This window comes from Callospermophilus lateralis, chromosome 8 (assembly GCF_048772815.1).
Source record: "Callospermophilus lateralis isolate mCalLat2 chromosome 8, mCalLat2.hap1, whole genome shotgun sequence".
Classification (NCBI taxonomy): Eukaryota; Metazoa; Chordata; class Mammalia; order Rodentia; family Sciuridae; genus Callospermophilus; species Callospermophilus lateralis.
This window is the reverse complement of record NC_135312.1, coordinates 62,567,948-62,584,168: the sequence shown is the minus strand read 5'-3', so window position 1 is coordinate 62,584,168 and position 16,221 is coordinate 62,567,948. Positions and strand designations below refer to the sequence as shown.

Sequence of the window (16,221 nt, the reverse complement as noted above, 5' to 3'; positions counted from 1 at the left end):
CTGCTGACCTTTTTTTCCAAACACCTTATTTCAATATGCTGGTTGATTCTTCCTAAAAGAATTCCTGTTTAAAAGTTTCAAACATTTCCTCTTCCTTGAGGTATGAGTTGATTATTCCCAGATTTGGAGTGAAATGTGGTTTGCAGATTTGAAAAAAAGAAGAAAGAAAAGAAAGAAATGGAGGGCAGGAGAAAAAGGGAGGGAGGAAAGAAACTAAAAAATTCCTGTAAAAATTTTATAGACCAATCACCTTGATTGTTGGGTAAGCTGTTCCTCAATTTTCTGTCACTGTGATAAGCATTAAAGGGTTTGCTTTGACAGCATATATGTTTTTGTCTCACCAATGGGAAGACAGAACAAAACTCAGGTTCATGTTCATTTTGCTGTGTTTTCTGAATCAAAAGGCATCAATGTGTCTGCCATTAGCTTTGATGCAAGAGGAGGGACCAGACCTGTCAAAACTGCATCTATTCAGAGATGTTTTCAAAATAGTAAGTCCTGGGTCAACTATTTTGAGGAAAAATACAGCTTATTCGTATTTTGGAAGTTAGAAAATTTGGGCTTGTGACTGTCTCTCATAACAGCTGGTGTTTGAAAACAGGGTATTTAAAAAAGAATCTGTTGTGTGTTCTTAAAAAAAAAAAAAAAAAAAAAAAAAGAATGGCACACAACTGAAATTCCTGATGCTCAGGAGGCTGAGGCAGGAGGAGGTTCCAGGCCAGCCTGAGCAACTTAGAGAAATTCTGTCTCAAAATGAAAATTAAAAAGGGCTAGGGTTGTAGCTCAGTGTTAGAGCACCCACGGATTCAATCTTTAGTACTCTAAAAGAAACAAAAATTTAAAATAACACAATCAACAGAACTTAAGACAAATGTTTTATTCATCTATGGAACTTTGTCCATAGTGAGACATTTTCTTTTGTCCTTAGCTATGAATTTTCTTTTGTGAGAGGTGTTAAATTCTGACCTCTGTAGAAAAGGCCTTGGTCTGTCTCAGATTTATCTCTGTATGCACTTAAGAGATAACCTCTTAAATGACTGAGCAAGATCTAGGTCAGAAAATTTTGTTTTCTTTTCTTATAACATTTTCCAAACTCTACCTTTCTAAGCAAGAGCTGTGTCCTTCCAGTCCAGCTCCTCGTCTCAGATCCATTCCTTCAATCTCACAAACAGAGCTGAGGTAAACGGGCCAGTCCACTAACAGAGAGACACATCCAGATTCAACCTTGATTTTCTTCCAGTTCTTGACCACTCTTCAGAGACAGCTAATTGGAGACAATTATGTGGATAATTGTAGATTCTAAAATTATCACTGGTTAATTCTAGGCCCTGGAAACGTTAATCATATGCTAATGGTGTTAGTGTGAGGGATTTGACTTTAAAGTAGGTTTTAGTCAAGAATCAAAGCTCATTTATGTGTTAACTGTGAGTCACAATGCACATCACTGTCTGAGAGCAGACACACACAATCACCTCAAAAAGCAAGAGAGGGCTGATTTGACACACTATGTGAGAGGTGTAACATTCCTCAGTACATTTATATCACATATTATAGTTTTGCACAGTGGGACCAATAAAATTATCTGAAACTCTGATGAATAGTTACACTTCATAAATGTGACTAATCAGTCAACAGGAAAACATGAAACAATAACTGTATTTTTGCCTGAAAACATAAGTTTTAAATATGGAAGTTTAAGATGAGATAGTACAGCTGTATGAAAAATAGCCTTGTCTTGATTACAAAATTCTTTCTCTGAGACCTTTACAAAATTTTAAAAGTATAAGCTCCTGTGTACCCACAACACACAAAATGATAACAAAGAAATATTTACCTAAAATAAAATGAAATGAAATTCTATAGATAAAGTTCAAGTCACCTTTGACTCTTGTTCCCAGTTCCACCTCTGCCCCTTACCAGAGACAGCAGAGAATCCCTCCAAATCTCTAGTGACATACAGTTCCATTTTGGGTGCAGAAAATATTTTTAATAATTGTGCTTTTCCATAACAATATTGAAACATATCTTACGGGAATGCTGAGTTTTCTACTGAAATAATGATTATCCATGTGTCAGAATAAATGTTTGGACATTTTACAAGTTAAAACTTCACAGAATCATCCAGAAATCACAGCAATATTTTAGTGAAATTGTCTAATATTTTAAAAAGATGACATAGTCATATGAAAATTAGTTACTTTTTATATGAAAGAGAAAATACCTCAGGAATGTGCTTTTATGATAACAACAATAAGTGATAATTAAAAAAGCTTTTTGTGTATATGTGTGAGACAAGGTCTCACCACTTCCTCAGGCCTCAACTCATGATCTTCTTTCTGGGATTTCAGGCAAGCATCACCACTCCCAGCTTAAAGAAGCTCTTTTGACTGACATGACTTTTGAATATAACTTTATGAAGACTAATTAGTAGTCCAGACTGTAATTCCTTCAGTGATAAAGCCACCAGAATTTACTATTGTACTGTCTTGAATAGCAAATAATATAAGAAATAGTATTAGCAACATTTAGAGAATTTCAATAAAAGGTACTAGCAATATGTAGAGAATTCTCCTTTCTCAGTTTTATCAAGAGACATGACATTTGAGAACGTTTGTCATCACTTTTTGAAAACAAATTGTGCTTCTGTAATGTCAAAGTAGCTCCATAGAATAACCCCTGTAGGAATACTTAGAAAGTAAAATCATATGCAGTGTTTGGAGTCCTGGGCTTCTTTCTTTCTTTTTTTTGTTTTATTTATTTTTTTTAATTTTTAGTTGTAGATGTACACAATACCTTATTTTATTTATTTATTTTTATGTGGTGCTGAGGATCAAACCCAGTGCCTCATACATGCTGGGCAAGTGCTTTACTACAATTCCTGAATTATTTCTGAACTCTTTAACTGGTGTTAACTTCACTATTATTGTTAGCTTTGGTAGATCATCCACTTTCTCAATTTCTTCATCTCAATGTGTTGGTGGAACAGGATGGGGAAAGATTTTACAAAATAATTATTAATATTTCTCCCAGTTCCAAAATTCTATTATTATATATGATTAATTTTCTTCCTTCTTTTTCACTCAATATTTTGAGATATGGATTGATAGATAATTAGTTAAAACTGAGGGAATCTACTAGAAAAATAATCAGATTTAACAAATGAAAGGCTCTAAGATTATGAGATATAAATCTTTTTCTTAATTCATTATAAGATCAACTCATCCAGAAGAAAACAAGAAAAAAAAACTGCTTAGAGAGAGAAGTTACAAGTAGAGAAATATATTTATATTTACTATTTACTATAAAAATTTTATAGGATGAAGAATGCTTACTTAAATATATCTAAATAAGCTCATGTTAAACGTAGTTGAATTTCTACACAAAACAGTGAAACATCTAATCAAAATGATGCATGTTTAAGATTATTGAATGTTTCTTTGTCAATTCAGAAAAGAAAAGTTATTGTGCATTATGCAATCACTGAAGAGGATGACTGTTCAATGACCTAATGATACAGCCAAGTTATATTAGTTCTCAATTATCAATATATCTCATGGGCACATTGCAAATAATTACTTTGTAAGAATAGATATGAATGGGCAAATGAATGAAATAATAGTGCTTATTAAAGAAAAATAGTAAAATTGCATTTCAACATTTCTCATCTATAAATGAAAGGGATAGTAACTTTTAAAAATCTTTTTAGGGAACTTGAAAATCTACTCTATCTGTGGTGGAATTTTCCATGCAGTTGTTAGATTCTTTTGTGCAACTTTAATGTCTCAGAGATAAAAAAAAAAAAATGATAAAGTATCAACATAAACATGTGGGAGAAACTTCCTAAAGTTATCTTTTCTACTCAATTCCCTTCCATTTTGGACTATCTTCTTAGCAATTTTAAATGGATGACTATCTGTAATATTTTTAGTGATTCCAGTAAAGGAAAATACATTCCTTCTATAATGATGAATGTAAGAACTAAATGATCCTCACATACCTAATGTTATTTCCAAGTGAGTTAATGGATGTGAAAGAACATTGTAAACTAATAAATGTTGGGAATTATTATTAAGATTACCAGTCCCAGGCTGACCACAATCTCTTATCTCAACACAAAAATCCCTTCTGAGTAGCAGGGTTCCTTTAATAGCTATCAAAGGACTGATGGCACTGGGAAGGGACTTGGAATCTTAAATATCTAAATCTTCAGGTCCTGCTTTGGTCAACCTTCTCATCATGTTCCAGGATGTACGAAGGTCAATGACAAACATATATATACTGTCTTACTGTCCCTGTCCAACATGGTGTCCTTGTAAGCTAGGTTGGCCCACAGACAGACTTCTTTTTACCTAGGCCAGAAGCAGGAAGTGGTCAAGAAACCAAAGCATGGCATAGCAGCCTCCTTCCCTTATTTTGCTCTAGGCCTTCAGATGATGAGGAAAGGGAAGTCACGGAGAAGCATACTAAATAGCAAGGGGAAAATAAGGGATTTTTTCTCTAAGGTCTGAAGGTGAGCTGGTCTAACTGCCCTGTTAAAGACTTTAGCATGATAACTCATCTTTTCATTGTAGCCACAGGGAGAGAGTCCAAAGAAAGAGGATCCCAAGAAATGAGTACTGTGGCTACTCAACATCTCTGTCTTGGCTTAGCCATACCACTGCGATTTTTCCTATTCTGAAGTGGGATAGTTAGATTTTCTTCTTCTTTCTTTAAATCTGTTTTCTGTGAAATAGCAATTATTTTTCTTTAACCTAAAATAGTTTGTTATGATCAGTACTCCAGGTATCAAAGTTTTTTCTCTTAAATTTTCTTACCTATTAAAAATTATAGGGTTCCAGAGAAGCTGTGGCTATTTTTGAAGATACTATAAGACAAGTTAACAAATTAAAGTCATATTAACATAGTATGCTTAGGAACTATTAAATGGTTTTCTCAAAATTGCATCTGATCATTCTTCATATTTTTGCTTTCTGAAATACTCATACTTGGTTTTGTCAACATACCAGAGAGGCAGGGTATATTATACTTATCTAAAGTGGGTTTGCCTTCCTTGGCTTTGAAAGAAAAAAGGCCCAGACAATGTTCCAGATTGATTGTTGATAGGTAAATATGGCCAATGCTTTTTGTTGTTGTTGTTTTTCCACTTACAAACTGGGGCTAGGGTTTCATAACCTTGAATTGTTTATATTCATGTTTCAGAGTGAAAATGAGAAAATGAATGTGAGAAAAGAGAATATTTTGGGAAGCTACTTGTCCATTTCATAAGGTACATTAAGATCCAGAGAAAGAAAGAGAGTTCAATGCTGAAAAGGACTGCTTGGGACATCTTGAATGTTTTTCTTACATACCTTTTCCTCTTTAGTCCTGTCTGGTGTTCTGGTGCCTCATTTAACATGAAGAGTTTTAAATATTTGAAGATAGTTATGTTTTATGATGTTTTTATTTAAAATTCAAGTATCTTAAGGAAATCATAAATCATGAATAATGGTAAATTTGTATCTATGAAAAAAACGTGTGGAACAAATAATAAACTTTGCAAGAAAACAACTGCTTTCTAGTTTAGTTAACACATATCTTCTAGTTTTAAACATTACCTTTCATAAATCTTACAGTAACTAATTAACACAATTTTATGAAATCAGAAGATAGGAGCATTGGTCAGAGATGCATGATTCAATCAGTTTCTCCAGCTAACTGGTCTTGGCAAGTTATTTACCTTCCTGAGCTTCATTCCTTTTTTCTCACAAATGCAAATAATAGAACCTATGTCTCAGGGTTTTGGTGAGGACTAAGGGTAATGAAAGGAAGGAAAAAATGTAACACAGATATGGTGTAACATTTAAAGTGGGTAAAAGGAGTGAATGATACGAACGAACATTTGTCAACAGGGATAGTTGATCAAAAAGTAAGTTGGGTGGAAAACAATGAGAAACAGTAGGAGAGGAATTGCACAATAACATTTAGGTAAATACACTCATGGTATTCACATAAAACAATACCATCATTGTTCATAAAAGATGGTTTGAAAAACACACTAAATACAGTGTGGTGAAACTGAGATTTTAGATGGGAAATGAAAGAGATTCAAATAAAAGAAAGTTGGACTTGGATCAGTCATGATACTTGCCCCGATTTTGTGCACCTGAAGTATGAGAGAATTGGGAAAGAAAAATAATCCTTAGCACAGAGTCTCAGATATAGTAGAAACTCAGAACAGGTGGCTATTTTTAAATACTAGAATGAAGTACTACTCATCAGGGCTTTATTCGCATCAGCGTGACCGCTATTGAACTTATCTTTATTTATAGTAATAGGAGTTGAACTAGTGAAGCCAAAAGACCAGAAAGAAATGAGAAGAAGTAGAGAATGGAAAGAATCTTTTTTCATGATAGAGAATAATTAAGATGTAGTAGTAACATCGATTATTGAGTGTTTAACATTCATTCACTTATTATTCATTTTTTATCCAACCAATGTGTAATTTTTTGAATACCTGTCTGTGGGTTACTGTTCTAAACACTGGAAATACAGCAGGTAAATAACAAGCCCTGATCTTTTTTTTCTTTAGTACTGAGGATTGAATACAGCAGTGCTCTACCACTGAGCTACGTCCCCAGTCCTTTTTTATTTTTTATTTTGAGACAGGATCTCCCTAAATTGTCCAGACTGGCCTTAAACTTAGAATCATCCTGCCTCAGACTCCCAAGTAGCTGGGATTGCAGGTGTGTGCCACCACACCCTGCTTGACAAACCCTGCTCTTATGGGGTTTCTATTCATAGAGGGGAGAGAAGCATTAATAAGTAAAATATACAATATGTTAAATGGTGATGTATCCTATGGAAGGAACAACAAAGAAGGGATAAACAAGGTGGGAATGATTACAGTTTTAAGTGGGGAGGGCAGGGAAGGCTTCTCTGAGAGACATTATTATTTCAACCATTTCATGTATTGTCTCTTTTAAGTCTCTCAACATAGGCACCATGATTATCATTGTGCTGCTTTCCAGATGAGTAAATTGGATTCCTGAGTCCTTCAGCTCCTTTTCTAAGATATTATAGGTGCTTATGATGAGAGACAAGGTCAAGGTTCAAAATGCCTGGGTCCAAGCTGTCTCCTAATGTAATACTTCTCTTATAGGGAACTAGAAGGGATGCTGAGGGATCTGCCAGAAAGGGGGAGCAGGAATGTGGTTTGAAAAAATACTGACTCAATATTATCACAGTACCCATTTTACATTTTGAGAATCCAAAATAAACATCTTTTGCTTGGGAAAAAACAATGTCAATAAAATTTGGCAGAGTCTTCTGGGCTACTGTGTGTACACAGAGGTTACAAAGGTCATTATGAAATCCTGAATTAATCTAGCCCTTTTAATTTCTTACTACAGGACTGTGAACCCCAAGAGAGTTAGTGACTTGCCCAACATCACATGGCTTGTTTGTTACAGACCCAGGACAGAAAACTGAGCTTGAAAAAATAACCAGCCCGCACAACCACACAGTGGGGCTGCCCTGCCAAGTTCCCTTGGCTGTGCGGTGTCCTGTTTAAAGTGCAGAGAAGACAGGTTAACTCCAAGGCTCAGGTCGGTCAGAGTGAATTAGTGAGTCAAGGTAGACCCAGAAGGAGAGAGGGAGTATAATAGAAAGAGAAGCAAGAGGATGCGCAAATGAAGGAATTAAAGGGGAAGAATCCGCGAAGAGGCAATGTGAGATTCAAGGTGGCTCTTTCCATCCCAGGAAGAAGCAGAGAGACAGAGAACGTGCACCACGTTCAAAAATGTTTTCTTCATCTCAATAATCCCAATTTCAGCCCTATGGGATAGCAATGAATAGTGTTATTTTGTGGATAAACTTAGGCGCAGAAGAACTACTTAAGCTCACAGGGCTGCCAAAAGTCTCCTATGTAGATTTTCTCTATGGGTCTCTTTCTTTGTTGCCATCATTTCCCCCTCAATCTTCTTTCATGTGTATCAGGGAAGTATTGGGGGTTTTTACCTTTTTACTAAAATAGTTATCAAGTAGCCAATGGTAGCTTTAAGTTTGTGGTTACCATGACAACATCGCCTTCACTAGCCTCCCCACCTTGCTTCCAGAATCATATGTCACAGAGTGTGTTCCTTTCCTTTGTGGAACTTCAACAGTTGTAATTTCACACCGTGTTTGGGTGATTATTTGCTTAACGTTCGTCGTCTACCGGGTCAGCTTCATAATGGCCCGGACCAGCCTGCTTTTGCACCAGTGTGCCCCCAGCGTTTTGCACAATACTAGCACTCAGGCTCTCCGTAAATACTTGCTGAGCAAATGTTCTGTGGTTTCTCTCAGCTCTTCTCTGAAAGTTACATGGACAGTAACCTTCAGCTCATAATTATGTTAATAGATACTGTATAACGAGTCGGGCCGGTATTTACAGGTAATACGCGGGTAAATGAATACACACATGCGTACACACGACTGCACAAACAGCCCCGGGCAGGTGCACTCGGCAGGAAGCGAACGCTGTAGAGAGTCCCAACACCGCCGCGCTGGCCCTGGCAGTCTCCGCAGCGTGGGAGGGCACCCGGGCGACAGCGCTGCGGGAGTCCCCGGGCCTGCGGGCCCCGTTGGCAAGTCCCGGGGCGGTGGAGGCGGCGGCGGCGTGGGCGGTGAGCTGCGCTGTGATTGGTCCGCGCCCGCGGGTGGGGCGGGGCTGGCGGCGGGAGCGGGAGGCGGTCGCTCAGCTAGAAGGGGGTGTGCGCGGCTGCTGGTGCCGTAGTTTCAGTATAAACAAGGAACCCGACTGGTTAGGCGGATTTTCTTCCCTTCTTCCCGCGCGCTTTCCTTCCCGGTCCTTTGGTCGTATTTGTAGGCGCGCGACAAACAGCCAGGAGGCTGAGGACCCGGAGTCCATCTGCGGGTAGGTTGTTCCCTGGCTGGGCTGTTTTCCCGGGACCGGGGCTCGGCGGCGTGAGCGCGGGACTGGGCTGCGCGCTGCGCTCTCTTTGGAGACCCGAGAGCTGCACTGGGACTAAGGGGAGCTCTCAGATTGCGCCCTGGCTGCCGGCTGAGCTCGGAGACGGAGGGAGATCTTGAGGCGTGCGAGCGAGCGCTGACCCTAAGAGCCCCGAAAAGCCGGGGCTGGGGGAGTCCCATGCCCGGCCCCCGCCAGCTCCTGGGACTGACCGGGTCCCAACAGGTGCTAGGCTGAGCCGCTGGGACCTGGGCAGGGATTCGCTGGGTTGTGCCTTGCTTCTTTCTCCCCAGACCTACAGCCTGGCTTTCTCTCTTGAGATCTCGAGGATCTCCTGAGTGTTTGAGGGTTTGTCTGAGGCTAGTCACCTTCATCCTTTTCCAATCTCTTTTCTTTCTGTGCATTCCTAGGTTGTTTCCTTCTACCTGGCCAGTTTTCTCGTGTGTTTGTATGTGTATGGGGTGTTTATTTTTGTTACCGGTTCCGTATAATCTAAGGTCTGATTTAGGTAGGGATCGGGAAACAAGAGTCATGACTCTCATCCCTCGGTGTCTTTAATTCCTCGGTTCAGGTAAGTTCTCCCGGGAACCACGGAGCTGCCTTGCTTTTTGTCTGAGCTCAGGTGAATTACCTTGGGACACCTTTCCAGCGATACTAACATGAGCTGGGGGTACGTGGACGCCTCATGGACAGAGAGCGTGAGAGAAGCTCCTTTTTAAAGGAGATCCTTGGGGACAGTTTCAGTGTTGTTTGAGAGGAAAGGGCAAAACAGGGAGCTGGGGTTTATGTGTGTGCAAAAAAAAAAAAAAACCCAAAACAAAACGGTTTGACTCTTGCTTCCCACTTTACCTCAAGCAAATTGGCGCAGTTTAAGCAAACAACGTTGCTAAGTCCTCTGACTGCGTCTACTTTGAATATAGATGTATCGTTTTCACAGATGAATTCGGTGGGTATGGGTTATCCAGCTGTATATGTACACATATTTGTGTATGTATGTTTGGGTGAACGCGTCTCCAAGGAGTCCTTCGTCAGCACCACCATGTGACAATGGTCAGGAACTGCTGGTGTGCGTAGATCTATATTTAGCCCTGGTGATCTCTCATGGCCTGGGAGGGTCTCTGAACTGGGTGCATAAAGGGGAAGAGTCCAGGGATCAGCACTCTTGAATGATGTCTGGCACAGTCAGACTCAGATGGGATGAATAATTATTCTTTTCCCCAGAGAACAGTAGCTGGAGCTTGCCATGTGATGACTGTGCCTTAATTTAAACATAGTTGGGACTATGGTGGTCAGTCTATACTAAGAAACAAGGAGGTTTAAAATTAAGCAGAATGGAGATTTGGGAGGAAATAACAGGTCAAATGAGGATTAGAGCAAATGTAGAATTGATTTTTTCAAAAAAAGGAATAAAAATGTTTGGTCGTTGAGATTTTTCACAGCAGAAAAAAAGAATGGCAGCTGCTAAACCCTAACATTAATGACAGTTTTATTTGGGGGTGGGGGCCGGTTATGAGAACCCAGGGCACTTTTGACAGAAGTCATGGTTCACAAGCAGTGCTGGATTATTCCTTTGAAGCAGATTTTCTTAAGAATGAGAACATCAGCCACTGACTAGCAAGTTTCTTGTGGGTATTTTTTCCCTGCATGTCAGTCTCCTTTGTTTTCCTAGAGGTGGCAACATTTCTGGCTCCTAAGCATTGGCCTTCTACTTTCCAGTTGTTTAATGGAGGTTTCAATTCTTAAAACTTATTTCTCCTATAGTACATTTTCAGTTTGCTCCATCTTATGTGCTCCACCAGACATTTTATCTGATACCTACCATACCTGATATCTGGGGATCATACTGTCTTTTGGAAAAGAGAATAACCACAAAATTATTTGCCTTTATCTTCCCTCCTCCTCCCCAGGTAGGAATCTGTCTAATCTAATATAGCCTTAAGTATGCATTCAGTATTTATCATAATAATACATAGTTTTGTGCTGTTATTAATGTTTCATTCTTATAATATGAAATCTACTACTGGCAAATAGAGTACAATAGATTATATAAAGCCAATTGAATACTACCCATCTAGGGGAAAGAAAAAAATGGTAAGAAAATTGAGGGAGGAATCTGGGAGTGTGTCCCCATGCATGCTAGGTGAGATTCCCAGTGTGGCACAGGAATTCATGGGCTCAGCTTTCTCAGTCTCCAAAGGTTGGAGAATTGAACTTGAGAAGAACATTTGGGTAATCCCAAAGGAGCACTGCCCTGGAAAGGAGATGGGGAAAAGAGGGTACTCTGCCTTGCTTGGGAGAAGAATCAGGACTCCCTGTGCAAGGACTGAGACTCTTAATTCTGATGCCACAAATAATAAATGGAAAAGTTTTTATGACATTTTGGGACATCTGAAAGAGGCAAATTGTACTGCTGAACCTACTGTGAAAGATTTATGGGGATTCTTGGTGGTGTTGGTGGTGGTTGAGATCAGGTATTTCCTCTTTATACCTTTCTTTTTTTCAGAACTATTGTAGTCTTTGTTTTTTTTTTTTTTTTTCTTTTTTATTTTTGGTTCTCCAGTTAAATCTACAAAAATTAGATCTGTACAAGCCTTGATTATTTAAAATGACAGTTGTAGCCTAGTTCTATGGGAATATTTCCATCCTGGGAATGAGGAGACTTGGGTTCTGGTAGAGCTAGAGCATTAACAGGTCACATGTCTTCTCCCTGTACCTGCAGCATCTGTAAAATTGACATGGGGAGTTGAGCTACATGGTTTCTGGATGCCTTTTCTCTCTGTCTTAACTGCTTTATTTTGTGCTCTCTCCACACTTTTGCACTGTTAGGGTGGACAGTGAAGGATGAAGTGATGTGTCATTGATATTCAGTTACTTTCTGGGTACATGGACATGAAGAGAGAAGAGTGAAATTCTTTTTATTGATAAATTCATATAGAAATCCTATATTTTCTTGAATTTCTCTTTGTTTTTCTCCTATAAGTATGAACATTTGAAATTACAAATTACCAATAAATGTTTCTTGGCCTGTTAAGTCAGTATTATAATCCACTACATTTTTAATTTTTATTTTGATCAGTCATTTTTTCATCAGTTTATATATTTATTATTTTCTCTCAAAGTATGTATATACTTGGAAGTCATTCAGTTTATTCAAATTTTATTAGGAAACCCTGATATGAAAATCAATTTAACACAGAGAAAGTAAAAATTAGTCTTTTAAGAAAGGGAAACCGCTTATAGACCAACAATACCTTTCTTTTTAGCTAAACGAGAAGAATGGAAGGGGAGGGATAAGCAGTTTTTTAAGAACTTGCATCCAGAAAATAAAATTATCCAAGTAACCGTGTTACATAATAAAATATAGAGAAAATCTTACTTTTAAAATGCTCACTAAGTGTCAGATCCTTTTCATGCTCCATGAACTGGGTTAGAAAATTAAATATTTTAATTGAAGTGTTCCCCACATGATATTCTATGGTTTAGCTTGAGATCTGTCATGTGTAAATGACAACTCATCTACATACATCCATACAGTTCAGTGAGGTAGCCTCTAGCCACATGGGGATATTTACACTTAAGTTTATTTAAATTGAACGAAATTAAAAATTTTGTTTCTCAGTTGCGTAAGTCACATGTTAAGTACTCAGTAATCACTGTGGTCAGTTTCAACTATATTGGACAGTGCAGAAGAGGGACATTTCCAGGATCCCCAACCCTTTTGACAGTGTTTGATTAGACAATGATGCTTTTGATTTTCCAGAAGATCACTTTTGTTCTTCTAGGAAAATGAAATGATTAATTCTCATCATAGATGGGCATCTAAGATATCTGGAAATATAACTGACTGGCTTTGTTAGCCAGTATGTCTTCATTTGTACAGCATGAGCAATGCTCATGCTATGATCATAGGCACCAATTTCTCAATATTTTTTCCCCAGAACTCTAGTTGCCTTTCTTTTGCTTTTCTAAATCATCGCCAACTGTTATTGCTGAAAAAGCACCAACCATTTGAAAGGCAGGGCATGAGGAGCCATCTACTGTTAAACTCAAGAACTGCATGGAGTTGTGGACATAAAGGCAGTTAATACACAGGAATGGCAGCCTGTTTAGATTCACTTCCCACACAGGAAAGCTTCATTTCATGGGAAAGTTTTAAATGACTTTCCAGATCTATTCAGATATGCCATGAAATATCATTTTGTATGTTAATAAACTGCTAACAGCATTCCCCCAAACAAAAGATAACAAATCTTAGCTTTGTTTTTCTTTGAAGGAAACCAAAGATTGTAAATATTTGAGTCACAAGTCCTTCCTTCATCAATTAGGAATTAGTGAAGAATTTTTTCTTTTTTTTAAAGTAGCATCCAGGAAAGATCAAGCAAAATGTAGATTTACTTTTTGTATGAACACCTATAACTTAGATCAGGAATTAACATAGCCTTTCATTGTGGCGAGAAATGGGATCTTCCTTTCTCAAAAACATGGACTTTTGTCCTTTCTTAACTGGGAAATCTACGAAGTATTTGGAACTCAGCTCCAAAGAATGTACTTATCTTGGAGTTAGTTACTTTCTGTTCACATGCCAAAGAAGTGAGGTGATTGTGTGTTGTCTACTCTGGGTCGCCTTGTCCACACAATACCTCTTTTTCTCAAGGAGGTTAGCCAGAGGTGGAGCTTTTCTATAGTTTCCACAGATGCTCTTGAAAATCTCTGCCTTTGTGACTTCCCCTATTGAAAGAAATGAGAGAATAATCTTCTATAAATTTTCAAGATCAAAATAAGCTATGTTTTAGATAGTGTCAGAGTTGGACTTCTACCTTTCACCTTGACTCAAATCTACAATCAGGTGCATACACCCTGGGAGTGTGCGGTTAGTCTTTGTATGCTAAATTCTCACATTGCCAAAAGGAGCCTGAAAGTACCTAAAAGTACCAGCTGGAGAAATGTATGAAGTCTTCCTAATTCAGGGCTCTACAAGTTCAAATGAAAAAAAGAAAGAAATGGATTATTGAAGGTGCATCTCATCGAAGAGCAAAGTTCCTTTGGAATCTGGATTGGAATTGGGGAACCTGTAATTCCAGGATTTTAAACCTCTCCTCATTAAACAAATATGCTTTCAAAGTTCAGTTGTGATTAGGAGGGCTTTGTCCAAAGTAATTTTTTCCTTTTTTTTATGGATTGGGACACATGTCCAGCATTTGAACAGATGCTAAAATACCATAGTCAACATAAAGGCCTTGCATTCATTAAATATTGCACTCTGTGTATTGAAAAGGAAAAGAAAACCTTTTGTTTCTTGGACTCCTTAATTTTTTTATGTCATTGAGTGCAAGGAAATGCTGACATGACATTCTGGTAGAGATTTACAAAGCACCTATAAGATGTTGAAGGATAGCTTTTGATTTAGTTCCCACACCCATATTTTCCTTGACCTCTTTTCCAATTTGAGTCGTCACCTGAAACCACCTTATCCTCATGCACCTGCTTCATCATAAATTACATTGTGCAAAAGCAGCCGCTAATTCAAACACAGTCTGCTGTTCAGAAAAAGGCAGCTTTTCATCTGGTGCTTTAGTTGGTTTGAAACCATTAGGCATGCCTTTCAAATCCATTCATCCCGTAAATCACCCAGAGCTTGCTTCCTTACTGCTGGATCAATGTCGGGCTGAACTTTTTCAGGGTCCTTAGAAGAACATGATCTATCTTTGTGGCCAAATTAGCAGCCCCTGTAAGATGTCTTGTCTGTCAATCAACTTTTCAGCTTACCATATTAATTCTAAGAGAGAATATTCATCTTCTCTACCTAGGTCAGGTATAACTTTCCTATTGGAACTTGCCTCATGGAAAGTTTTCCAGCATAACCTATAATATGCACACTAATTTTTGTGTCTCTGAGCTTTCTTTGAGCTCAGTTTATTGTTTTAAAATCCAAAATTTGCTTCCTACTGTCTAGCTGTATCTCCTACCTCAAAATGCTGCCTGAATTTAGGGGAGAAAAGAAAGCTTATTTCTTATCATTCTTTTATTCTTTTAACTCCATTTGTTTGATATAACCTGGGAAAAAAAAGTATTTCATGATTTCTAAGGAGCTGATCTTGAATGTACTGGGCAAGGTAACTTTCAGATTCACCATGTTCTCCTGCTTTGAGGTAGAGAAATGATATCCAGGTTCTGTCCAAATTAGCACATAGGCCTCTTAATCTGGGATCAGAGAACTCCCTTAAAGTATATTATTGGTATATTTCTGCTGGGATAGTAGGGAAGCAGTTTGTGATTTCCTTAAAAAGTTAAGAACCACTGGCTGTATAGAATATATTATGAAGGGTGGGGAATGGCTTACAAATGAAACTTTGTGAGCCTGGCTCTCAGTCTCCATTCTGTGTTAATGATGGGGATTTGAATAGTCAGTAGGTTTTTCATGTGCCTCATGCAAATCTCTTTTTCCAAGGGAATTTACTCCTTTGAAGTTTGATTTAACAGTAAATTAAGCTAGTGTTCTTGCTGCTTTGTCACATTCTAATTTTGGAAAATAGTGTTTCCTAAACAAAGTTTTTGATTAGCAGGTCCCTATTGAGAGGTACTTTGAGCTGGGCAAACTTTGTGCTAAAGAAGACTGATGAATAGTGGAGAGGCTGGTTTTGACATTATGTTGGAAAGTATAGAGAGAAGTAAATTGAGAGACAGAAAATATTAGTTGTGAGAGTTGAAAGTAGTACATTGCTGCAGATAAAGAAGGCAGCAGAACTATACTGAGATTTAAAAAAAAAAAAAAAGAAATGAATGGAAGCTAAACCTCGCACTATCCCTTCTTCCCCTAAAGAGATCATTAGCAAGTGATTTCTGGAATTAATAGAGCCCAGGGATAAATACCTTTCTGGGTTCTCATATCTAGTACTTTGGAGATGAGATTCATTTTCTTAACAAGAACTAAGCCAGTATTTAGTTGGCTCTCACTTTTCAATTCTAAAACTTAAAGCAGGTAAAACTAAAGGCCTGTCCATCAAATCTAAGTAATACTGACAAACAATAGCTCCTGGTGTGGGTAATCAGAAGAGAAAACACACTACTATGTTTATCTTAACAGGTTAAAATTAAGTTTCACAAACAGCACTTTCTGTACCATTCTGCTGACTTTATCCATTACACAGGCAGTTAATCCTTCATAAAACAGACTGGCCACTTGTTTGAGATTATCCAGGAATGAGTGATGCATACAGTGACCCATGATATTTCTCATGGTCATTTGTCTCATTAAATTTTTGTTGCTGGAGATA

At 38.0% G+C, this 16,221-nt stretch overlaps 1 protein-coding gene across 2 annotated transcripts in view; it reads left to right on the top strand.

The window, feature by feature from the left end:
- The first annotated feature begins 8,756 nt into the window (after positions 1-8,756).
- Positions 8,757-16,221, top strand: part of Rasgef1b (RasGEF domain family member 1B) — a 34,635-nt gene continuing 27,170 nt past the window's right edge. The window contains exon 1 of one of the 2 annotated variants that reach the window (XM_076864181.2): positions 8,757-8,893. The gene's annotated coding sequence lies outside the window, so the exon portion shown is untranslated. The remainder of the gene's footprint in view (positions 8,894-16,221) is intronic. The other variant, XM_076864183.2, reaches the window with a different exon arrangement.